Source organism: Phaethon aethereus (genome assembly GCF_964289735.1).
Source record: "Phaethon aethereus genome assembly, chromosome: Z".
Taxonomy (NCBI): Eukaryota; Metazoa; Chordata; class Aves; order Phaethontiformes; family Phaethontidae; genus Phaethon; species Phaethon aethereus.
Genome location: NC_138577.1, coordinates 64,625,104 through 64,638,017, shown reverse-complemented (window position 1 = coordinate 64,638,017; position 12,914 = coordinate 64,625,104).

The window sequence follows — 12,914 nt, the reverse complement described above, 5'->3', positions numbered from 1 at the left end:
AAGCAAAGCTTAGAAATGAAAATGCCCTCTATGAATCTCTGTCTGGCTGGGCAAATATTGGTTGTTACATATTGATCTTGCACGTGTGCGTTAGACACTAGAGAATATGAATTTCAATATTTTAATCACTTATGGTCAAATTTACATTACCATGTGCAAGAAAATGGATTGTTTCATTAAAATAAGATAATTTTCTACTGGAGCCCAGGAACTGTATGAATAGGGAGGCATATGTGTTGTTCCCAGGTATGCCTTTTACTGTTTATGAATTATCTTGCTCAGGTTCAAACAAATTTTTCATGTGAGGCTCAAATTTAACACAAACTCACCCTCTCAGGATAGCTTTCAATGTAATTACTAAGATTGGAGAACATTGGTTCCCTCCCACCAGCCTTCCCTCCCACCTCAAAGAAAAACCCAAACAACCTTAAGCATATTTTACCAGCAGAAAACTTCATTTTCCTCCTTCTCAGATGATACTAGCATACACAGTGTCTTCTGTAACTTCCCAAAGCTGACTACTGTGGAAGTGAATGATGCAGTGATCGAGGTTAAGGATGAGGAGAAAGTGTCTGCATCTCAGGAACCCACGGAAAGGCGTAACTCTGCGGAGTCCTGCAGGACATGTACAGAACCTTTTACCCACCTGTCACTGCTTTCAGGCCTAAAATGTAACAGATGAGGATGCAGATTTAGTTTGAGAGAAATAAGAATATCTTTCCATCTCTACTGCCTGTGAAAACTTACTCACCGCTCTGAACTTTGTTTCCCCTCTCAGCTATTTTACTTTATCTAGTGCCACTGATGAAGAACGCCAGAGTTAGCACGGAATGGTGCCAGTTTGGTCTGGCAGAGCTTATTTTCGTCAGCTTAGCAATACAAGAAGGTGAAAATACCATTTCTGAGGTGTCTGCCCACTTTTGGTTCTGGGGAGATTTTGTAGTTTGGGACTGGACTGAGAGCGCCTGCAGAGTCCTTTATGCATGTTAATCACATCCCTCGGAGTTAGTGCAGTGACACTGTGACACTGGGTGTAAGTCTGATTGTAATCAAACTTTGGCCTGGCTACAATATTCAAGTATCACGCTCAAGCAAAAAAGTGGTAGGAATGAGCTGTCCCAAATCCACTATCACCTCAGAGCAGAGTACTGCAGTTTAGGTATTTAAAAGCAGCAATTCCTTGCCAAGTTTTATTGAGTTTGGTTCACTTCACTAGTTTATTTCCAGTTAATCTCCCCTTGCCTCCTAGCCCCTCAAAGAAAAGAAAGAGCTTCTTGTTTTGAACTCTGAATTACCCTTCAGTCCTAAACTGAGTTTCCGCCTTAGAAAATCCTGTATCAGAATTGCCCTGGACACGAGGGATACAAAATAGGGAGTAAACCACTCCATACATAAAATGCATGTTTATTCCGCAATGTAACAGCAAGAACTGTTGGTGCCTGAGGACTTCTGAAGTCAAAAGGAGAATACCTTATGACTTCAGATGGCAAATGATATTTGGCAATTATGGCAATTTGCCATAATATTCTATCTATCTTTAAAGCATGTCATTATATTAAACACTAAAGACAATTGCAAAAATTACATTGAGCGACCCTAGATACCTCCAAAATATTAGGTAATTAAACTTTGGTGGAATGAGTACAGAGGTAGGAGGCACATGGTGCCACTGAGATCAGCAGTCTAACGAAGTGTCACAGTTCACTTAGCAGTGCTAGATAATTACCTGGAATGGAGGAAATTATTTAAAGGACAGTTTGTAAATGTACTACTATGCAATGTTAGTCATAGTCTGCTTTTTAGAAACTTTATGATGCGATTACTAGTCAAAAATATACTTGATCGTTCAGGTAAGAAGGCAACATTTCTCCACTCATTCAGCGTATGCCTGGAACTTGTGCTTGGATTCTTGCATGCTGTTTGCTCAGAGACTTTTTGGATTCTCTTCAGTTACTTGCTACAAACTTTTGGGTGTTCTCTGCAAGACAAATGGAAGGGGGTTGAACATTAACTGGGGGCACAAATTAATGTGAAAAATATGTCTGCTATGTTTGCGTCAGGATTTTGAAACAACTTTGCATTATCTTTTATGGCAAAGAGATTACGAATCTCTATTCTTTAATTCTGGCAGACAATATACTGTCTGCAAGCCTTCCTACTAAATTGGATAGGCATCAATCTTAACCACTGCACTGTATCAATTTATCTTGTAAGTAATCAATGTCTATTTTTCATGGGTTACCTTCTGCCACCTAAAACACTCTCTTCACTTAATGAATGTGATGACTAGAATGAGCTCCTGATCTTTCTTTGTAGGTTGAAGTATACCATTAAAAGTCTAGTGATTGTCCAGGTCAAAATTATCTTGTTGATTACACAGAGTTGACCAGCTTTTTTGCTTTTAATTTCATACTTTGATTTTTACTTTTAGTATTTCTTCTTGCCCTGTATAGACTATCAAATTTTAAAGAGATGTATCTATGTGCTGTTTTGAGACTACTACTACTAGCTCTTTTTTGATTTTTTTTTCAAAGAAGTTGTACTAATCTCAAGATACATAAGTGAATAGTAATTATCGCTCCCAAATAACTTCTAATACTAAAAAATGATGGATACCTGACTTTTTTTTTCCTGTCTCAGAAGCAATTACTTACTGAGACAATGAGTGAAATTGAAAGAACACTTATAAAGTAACAATGAGACTTTAAGAATGCTGTGCTTCTATATTTTACATTTTACTGACAGGCAGGTATCTGTCTTGCCTCCCAGAAGACCATACAAATGAGTAGGCAAAAACCAAATCCCACACAACTCTTATGGGACACATTGCTCTGGCTGGCTGAGTTAGACTTAGAGTTCCTAGTGAGATAAATGGTTACTAAATTTTAAAATGTCTTAATTACCACCTGCTTGACAATATATTACCTAAATTTGGCAGATTTGTAGAGTTTTCTTTCCTTTTGCCAGGTGTTTATATTCTGTCTTTGAAACCTGAACTCAAGTTTTACATTTACAGAGGCATTTGACTCTGTGCTCTAAACTGTTTCACATTAAAAGTAATTTTGACACAACCCCCCTGGGCCATAACTAGAAGAAGTGAGAAAGAGAGAACTAGTGGTTAGGTCTGACCTAAGGGCAAGGAAACTACTTTCTTTCCATTGCAGAGGCACGAGATAAGCAGCGTGCAGTTATGCTGCCTTCCTGCCTTTCACTGCTTCCCATTGAGAGTGCATTCAGAAGTAACTGGTGTGGAAAGATAGAATTTCTCTGAAGACTAGATTGACTAAAGGGGTTGCAAAAAAGAGGAAGAAAAAGCAAAAGCCAAGCAAATAAAACTGGAACATCTCCTTTAAATTCTGGGGACTCTTGTTAAACACATAAACCAGAAACTCTGAACAAGTAAGAAGTTCTCCAATATGATGAAGGTGTTCTTGGAATGGTAGGAACCCACTGAGATTACCCAAAACACAGCCACTAAGCTTCTGGTGAAACAAGAGTAGAAACAGATCTGCTTCATAGTTTCAGTGGAGCTTGTGTGTGCAAGGGTTCCCCTGCACCTCCAGCCATCCCCATATGTCTACTTTTCTTCTTTCTTTGCTATTGAGAGAAGAGAGATGGTGAAAACAGACATTAGCCTTACATAAGGAAAGTCCTTCTTTGGAAACGATGGTCTGGCTTAAGTTCATTTTTTATTGTTTGCATACGAGATAGTGCTTCAGCAGATAAGGAAACCCAGCCAACACATTCTGTAACTGTTGTGCCAGCCGCTCTGTTAAGCATGGGGACTGCCAGATTTTTAACATTTTTTGTGTTTTCATTTTCTCTTTTCACCTCAAAGAAAGTCAAGACAAAAAACAGTGGATCTGCCTGTCTTTAAAAAAACCCACAACAACAAACCAACCAACCATCCCCTTGGAATAACCATAATTTTATTCAACACATTTTTCGTATTTCATATGTAATATAACAGAGGGAAACTAACACAGCTGTAGGTGGAATCATGTTGCAAGATCTTGCATGTGTACCAGAGAACCTCCTAAGTTGTATATAAGGGCTGTAACTTGTTAGTTTTCAATTGGTTTTATGGGGGGTCTTTGTTTTCTGGTTTTTTTTTTTTTTTTCTTGCGTGTTCTGCTTATGTGACCTTCTTGGAACACATCTGCATTTTAAATACTGTATGGCATATCAATTTTTTGAAATAACAGTACACAATAGTTTCTTCTGAAGTGACATTCACAGCTCAAAGTTTCTGAAAATCATTCCACTGTCACTTCTCTTTACTTTAAAATGCTGAGTTATTTGTTTCTTTCTCAGTATCAGTGGAAGTACTTCTTTTTGAATAACAAGTACTTCAGCAGTAAGGCTCACGTGTATTTTATAAACAGTCAAGCCCCCAAATCAGTTTAAAAAGGATGTTGCTGGCCAGAGTGTTGGGAATGCAGAACAAATTACAGCTAAGCTTAAAGGCATATTTGTAGTCACAGCTGAACAGTGCTGAGGTAGTAGGATGTTGGTCTTTTGCTTCTGCATACGATGAAACAAGGTCAAACTGTATTCCAGCTGCTCATCTTGCTATTCAATACGATAGACCATCAATGCATTCTCTGAAAAGTCAAAACAGATACTAGCATTCACAGTAAGGTGGAAAGAGACCTCTTGCAAGGAATTACTCTTTTTAAACTTTACATGGAAGGCTGAAAATGCAGGACAGATTTATTCTAAAGAGTGAATTCAATAATACTAATTTACATGTTTATATTGAATATTAATGAAGTTTTTTTAGGAATTGACTTAGAATTAGCTCACCCAATCAGAATGCAGGGAGTCTGTGCAGTTGCTGACCCATAATGATGGGATTCCTCTCAGCTGTCCATTGTTTTGTGTTCTGAGTGGTTCTAGGTCATTGATTTGCACAATGGCAATGTTATTATTTCCCTAGCTAAAATTAAAATGTGCATCTTTGAACTGATCACTACAATCTCTGACTGAGATTCTAAGCCGCAATTTTAAAGCCTTTTGTTTGTTTGTATAGTCATACATTCTCTGTTCCAGCTTTCCAGAAAGTTAAGAGCAACAAACACTTTGCATGAGAATAGTTGAAAATTTGAAAAAAATAAAGTTTTGATGTGAAAAATGAGAGAGAAGGACTAAGACTGAAAGATTTATTACACCCCTTTTCCCTCCTTTTTATCCAATTCCCTTCCTTCCAAACTCTGTTTTGATGAGTGAGTGCAGGTCCTCTCTTCAGAGTATTCTTGCTTACAACAGTTCTTTCTGTAAGAATAATCCCAGACTACCTCAGTTCAAAATAATAATTCTGTCTAATAAATTACCATCCATTTTTCTTTTGATATTTGAGTCTGACATTTCCCTCTTACTTGCACTAAGATGCTAATATATTATGCACCTTTTATTTTCAAAATAGTACACCTAAGTCAATGTTAGAATCAACCCTAAAATGCATAGAATTAATTTAATATATTCATAATATTCTAGACAGCGGATTTAAGACAGAAACTGGAAGAGGTGTAGGGGAAGCCTACTAGAATGATCGAAGGAATGGAGGATCCATATTAGAAAAGGCGTCGTGGAAGAGCATCACTTTTTTGGCATAGCAATGTGAAAGAGAACAAAGGATGCAACTGCTCTTTGTAAACATGTGAATGACGTAGTAGGAAAAAATCCTATGGATACAGCTGACAGAAGACCAAACAGTTATAAAATGCTCATAAGTATATTTAGGTTGTAAACTAGAAGATTGTTTCTGGCTATTAAAAGTGTTCTGGAACAGTTTTTTGGTAGGAATAGCAACAGTTTGGTCTTCCTCAAGAAAGTGCTGGTGTAGCATGCTTGTCTAAAATAGATGAGGACTGGATATGATGAAAATAGCTGAACAACAGGTATTTAAAGGTCAAATCTAGCAGAAGGAAACATTGAAAATCTCGTCTGTTGTGGGTATTTTTAAAGATTTTTGTCTCCTACTGACAGGAAGTAAGTATCTAAGGAAAAAAAGGGAGCAGAGGTTTGTCAAGCAGAGAACACCAGACTAAGTTTATATATCTATTCTGACACGCAGTCTCAGTGGATAAAGGCAATGCAGCATATCTAAACAAAACTCATCTAACTACAGCACAGACAACTCAGGGAAACAGCAAGAAAACACTGCCTCATTAGCAGTATAGAATAAGGGAGTACTTCTCTTTTTATATCAGGCAAACTCATAGCAATGAATGTACTGATAAAATGACTCAGTATGAAAACAAGTGTAATTCATGTATTTAATAATGACCTAGAGGATGATATTAATTGAACGATGCTTAACTTTGGTAATGAGAAAAAGACAATGGTACAGCAAATACAAAATGTTCAATGTACACGTGGTCTTTATTTTTCTCATCTTGATCTGATCTATGTGGTAGATAAAGGTTAAATACAAACCACCTTGCTATATTTATTATTTTTCCTTGTAATCTGTTTTTTTTGCCCACAGAAAAATCGATATAAGCTATACCAGATGTACGATACCAGAGAAAAGGCTACATCGGAGAAATTTCAGGAGTGTGATTTTTGCTTCAATATTCTAGGATCAAAACATTTTAAAGTTATTTTCTTCTCTTGTGCCTTCATATAATTTAAGTAATTCAAATCCTAGTACATTCCACTACCTCAAACCCAGGAATGCTTCTCTACTTATCTTTTTATCCTCGTTAAATTAAAAATAAGCATAAGCACTTATCAAAGCTGTTCTAGACAAAGAATCCCTAAGGAATGGGAACTAGTTTTTGCTTAGTTCTTTTTGCTGAATATTTTTTTCATATTTTGAGTTTTAAAAAATGAGAAAGAGAAGCTAGATGGAGTTTCCCTCCCTTTTGCTTAGGAGAGTTGCGTGCAGGAATAACTTCAGAACACAGCTTGGAAGAGAGAATTAATTAAAATTCAAAGCAAAGGACTGTGAGAGAAAATATTCTGGTTTAGCTGTATTTGTATTTGATAGCTTTTGCTGCCTGCTGCTTTAAAGTTTTGCTTTAAAAGGGAAAACTGAACCAATAAATATATGTGAACTGTATTTATTAAATCTACATGGATAATCTTCATGTTACCTTACATTTGGAAACAATAAGAATGAAAACAAATATTGTGAAAAAAATTGAGTAAATTCAGAAATTGACTGAAAATTAAATCCACTGAAACAATGTCATACTGTGGAAATGTAGGCTAGAGCCTCCCTTCCTGGGTGGAGATACTTCCAACTCTCTTGTCATGTCCAAGAGCATGGCTACAAAAGGAATGCAGCAGTTGTTACCTGTTTTTCTTCTCCATATAACTCTACACACGTCTAGCCTAACCCAACTCAGCTTTGAAAAGTCATTCCTATAATAAAAATGTAGTGTTTTCAAGGTAATTTTTACCAGAGCATATCAAAGGTTAATGAGAAATCCCAGGCATTCTTCACCTAGTTGAACTCAAATAAGTTTCTCAAATTGTACTTTAATTGAATTTTGTACTGTCTTGCTTTAAGACCTATTGCTGGAGTATGTTGTGAAAACAGAATGAACTTCAAATATGAACATTATCAGAAAAAGCTAAAACTCATCTATTATCAATGATTCTTGTTCCAGTGGCAACTTGGGTACAGAATGGTACTTAAGCAACACAAGTATAAGATGTAAACTACTGGACAGAGAAAAATAATTTTTTTTCACCTCTTGAAGGAAAACACCATTTAGGGGTTAGAAAAAGAACAGACTGCAAATAGTTTGTTACCTGATGCTTCAGTCTAATGCAAAGGAGCACTGACGCTGACAAGGTGGCACGCAGTCAACAGTGCCAAATAGCTTAGTGTAGCCCAGTGGTTTCTCCATTTGCAGACATTAACCATTAGAAATATTGATGTGGAGGAACAGAGGTTAATGTATAAAATGTGCTGTTTACAAAATGCAGGACAGATTGAATAGGACAAGAATCAGGATTTTTCATTTCTGGAAAAGAAACAAACCAGCATTAAGTACTGAATTTGCAGTAAATGAAAGAACTTGGAGATACTTACGAAAAAGCCTAAATATGTAGGTTGCTACGTTTAAATTCTCTTTCCTTTTCACTTCAAAATTATATATTTACAATCTTTCCCCCTTTGTATCTACTGTCACTCCTACCCTGAGTTAAAATGCAGTGATACTTCTGGAGCCAGTTTCCAACCCAGCGTTTGGCAATCCGCTATTCATTTGGTGCCTAATCCCATTGTATTGAGTTTTCACCAGCTCAGTCCCCCAAAGCATAACTTCTGACTTTTAGGCATGAGCAGAAGCTAAATTTTAACAACACTAAGCTTCCTGGTACTCCATCACCCATATTCCAGTAGGATTTAGATACCAGATGCTCCTCTGCTGTCCCTTATATGATGCCCAGTGTCACAAGTACATCCAGAGCACGCTGATTTCTGTTAATCCTGTTCTACGGGTTCTTAGTCGTCTACATGCAATCAACACAATGACTAAGACACTTAATTCTAGGTTACCAATTCCACTGGAAAGAACCCTTAAGTATTTAGATCATTTTGTAAATCTATCCTTTTGCTTTAGCACTTTTAGGCTTTTAGCCCAAGAAATAGCTTTTGTCAGTTTTGTAAACAACATTTTATTAATATTATTTTGAAATGTAATATATCAAAATCTTTATTGCAATTTCTTATATCATAACTTCAAACTAGCTGTAACTTTTGAATACCTATTTTCTGCTGAGTTTTCTTTTTTCAGGTGCTAATCTTGGAATTAGGAATACTTCCATTTTTATCTGGTTTTTATATCTATTTTTCCTTAAAGAGACAACCCACAGAAGAGGTAATAATTCAATCTACTAGCATATGTGTCATGGTTTATAGATGGTCCATGACTTATCAGTTCTCATCCAGCATGTAAGTGCACCTGCCTGGGCAACTCCATATAGCAAGCAAACCACATTACTAGTTTTGTGATACACAGAATCAGTTTGTCAGCCCTTAGCAAAAGGATCCTATGTTCCTCATATTTTGCTGTATCTTCATCTTCCTTACACCATACTTCAGGCTGATGAATGCAGAGGCTTGCTGGTCCTGCCTGCTGATGATTTTTCTCTTCATCTGTTATTTATAAAACCATCACATCTTTCAAACTTAATATTCCTCTTAAACTTTTCATGCCCTTTTCATACCTTCCCACAGCTACTATCTCATGTACTTCCATGTGATGCTGTGTTTGTTCTTCAAGAGTGTAATTTCTCACATGAGAAGGGTTCAATTTTAGGTTACTATTTAGGCTTAATCTCTACCTGAAACCAAAGATCTGGAATCTAAAAGACAAGCAAGCAGTATCTGCTACCAACTGACTGATGGAGAGAGGAACCTCTTATCAAAGGGGGAGGACTGTGTAATTATTTTTTTTTTTAATTTGTGGCATAACATGGATATTTTAAAAATATTTCCTAGAGTACTAGGTAGTTAAAACAGAGGGAATTTTCATACCTGGTCTACTGAGTCGAGTACAGTTACTACATTAATCGCTTTGCTCAACTTAGTAATGGCAGCTGGAGAGTATCTGTTATTTTAACTGTATAATATGACAGTCATTACTGAGAAATTCATAACAAATATTTTGCAATCTTAGTAAAATGCACATACTACCTACATACGCAATGCACATAGATGGTATTGTGATTCCTTGGCTGTTGTATTTTGGGAGAGGCTTGAATTTGTGGTGTAGCAGCAGCACCTCTTACTGAGCTCCAGCGCCTTCTGCTGTTGTGGAGCTGCTCTTCCACTTCACCATGTCAGCATGCAGGTGACCTCCGATAGAATTGCAAAGACACAATATTTATGTTATGCCTTCCGTGTTCAATCTTAGTAAGTCACTGTAATAGAACTTCAACCATTTGATGCCACTTGAAGTTCTGCACTCTTTGGGGACGGTTATTTTGCAACTGTGCAATGCCAGTTATGACAGCAGTACTTACTGCACATTTTCCTATTAAAATTTCCCATATTAAGTGAAGTGGAAATTAATATTACAATTGCTTGAATACAAGTATTGGGCTTGTGTTCTTTCAGAAGGATAACAACTGTATGAACAGAAAAGGTCCCTTTTGCATTCATCTAAAATACTATTCTTCTCTGTCTGGAAGGAGGAAAAAGGAGGAAATTCCTTGTCTCCATAGATCAATACTTACATGGATTGGTTTTAGAAAACTTCCTGTTGCTGAGTTAGATATTGCTATAGGTAGTACTCTTCAAAGGTAACAGTCATTACAATAAATTATCATACAAGGAATTGACTCAGATAAGAAATGTGTCTTGATCCTGCAATATGAGGGGAAAGAAAAGAGAGGAAATTGTTGTTTTTCTTGTTTGGGTTTTTGGTTTGTTTTGGAGGTTTTTATTATTTTCAAATTCCTGGTTAATGATTTCTGAGGAATTTAGCATAGGTGCTGTTGCAACTAGTTCCTCTGCAAACTGTTGAAAAAATGTTGCTGTTTATCTGGCTACTTTAAGAAAACACAGGTAGAAATCAATCAAGGTTTTCCAGAGTCCCTGAAAGCATTTTTTTACTCTAAAATAATTCAAGTTGCCTAAACTTTTCTACTGATATTTTTTTTTACCCCATTATCAATTAAATATGGTCTTATTCAATATGCAAACACCCTCACATTTGTAGGGTATTATAACCTTCAGCATTCCCTCCTGGGAATAAGGCTCAATACTATTATAACCTGTGACTTGTACATTTTATGTTCTCTTACATTTTTTAAATTGCCAATGCTTCATCTAAATGTCCCATACTATAGAATATGGCTTTAACCTTGAGCTCACTGTATCTGAAGCAGCTGCTGTCATTGAATTTTACGTTGAGTATAGAATCCGTATTTACGGAAAAGCTTATGGTGCAAATTCTCATCTCTCTCAAATGCTAAGCAGCATTTGTTCAAGATGAATCTGACAGCTTTCATGCAACAAACTCATGGAAAATAAATACATTATTAAGTTGGTTACCAAGAAGTCTCTGATTTGTTTCAGTGAAATTAGGATTCAGGCCCAGACACATGTATATGACCCTTCACATAGTTCAAAGTTGACCTTTTCAACTTTGGGTGTTCTTCCTAAGTATTCCCATGCAGCCAGTAACAAAGCTGTTTGAGAGTTTCTAAATATAAAGCCTTTTTCCCTTTAGAAAACAGAAGTTTCTTCTTTTCCACATGGTAACACCCTATCATATATATCTGCAGAAATGCAGAGTTAAAACTACAGATTAGTGGTTGCCTATAGTGCCAATGGTCATCATATAATTTTATATATTCTATAGGTACAGAATGCAAAAACCAAATTTGAATTTCCTAAAAAGACAACTAGAATTAAAGCAACTATTATTATAATTATTTGAAACTCTCTTAAACTAAAAAAATGAAAAGTACTAATGAAAACTAGAAATTCCCTTGGAAGATTCCTTGCTGAATACCAAAAACTGTTATTCCATAAACAGAAGTTACACTGGGCAAGAAGTCATTTAAGGCAGATCTGGTGATAAAGCACTTTTCATGGTGAATGTGCTTTTAAATAGAATATAAAACATGAAAATTAAATGTCAATGAATATACACTTACAATGTAAACACAGGTTCTTAATGAGGAAAATTAAATTAACATCAACAGCCACTACAATCAAGGAAACAGTTAATTAGGCCTCCTTAAGTCCTATATTCAGATCATGATGGAGAGCCCTGTCAATTCATTGTATGAAGGTTTGGCTTTTATAGCTTTACTGCTGGAAACATCAGTGTAACTCACAGCACACTGCCTGCCACAGGTGGGACAAACACCCGTATTCAGTACCTGGCACCTCTGACACTATGGAGCACAAATGTGACCTTGCCCTTAGCCACTGCCTGCACCACAGTACAGTATCCCATGCAGGTGGCATGGGACGTTACATTCACAGCTTTCAGAGCTAATGCCAAAGAGCTAAAATTCTTCATGTAAGCATAATCTTATAACGTTTCAATGGCTTGCCTCCGAATTGCTCAGCACAATGAAAGGACTCAGCAAAAAGCAGTTCTGGGCTATACTATATTGTATGTATTCATCATATGACCACAGCAGCACAACTAAGTCAATGAGAGCATTGCTTTGATAACAGATATTTGACAAGAAGGTGGTCAAGCTGTAGGTGGCAAAGTAAAAAAAGTAGAAGTTTCTGCTTTGTATTTGGAACAATGCTGGAGATTGTAGCGGTAGAGAATAGTATTGAGGACATATAGACCAACCCCATGTCGGGGTTTTTTTTTTTAGGAAAACATTAACAGCTTTAATTCAAGACAATCACAACAGCAATACTCCGTAAGAATGGAAAAGCCAGTTAAATACAGAACTGCACTTAGTCCCACTACTGGCAGCCTTGAGATGTGGGACAGTATTCCTTGAAGAATGCAAAGAAAGAGGCCAAGGAACGATCAAATCTGGTCAAAATAATTTCACTGTAAGAGGAAACCTGTAGTTCTGGCAGAAATAGTTTGTCCAACAGGCTGGCAGTGTATTGATTCTTGTAGACCTGGATTTTTTCAGACACTTTATTTAGTATGATCTTATGCTTCAGTTGCTTAGCACAATATCGTATCTGTCAATGATATTTTGTAATTCCTTTTTGTATGTCCTACTAATACTTTCTGCAATCTACAAAAACATTCAATTGGATTAAAAATTCTTTCTGGCAGACCTTAAAATGGTGTCAAAGATGTGAGGTCACTGAACAGGGCACACAGATTTCTCAGGAAACAGGCACTGGCCCAGGATTTTGAAATTTCTCTCAGTGGAAGTAAAATCTCTGCTGATAAGCTTTGATGACAACACAGAAAGAGATGCTAAACTTGATGACAAGTTGCTGTTCAGTTGGAATC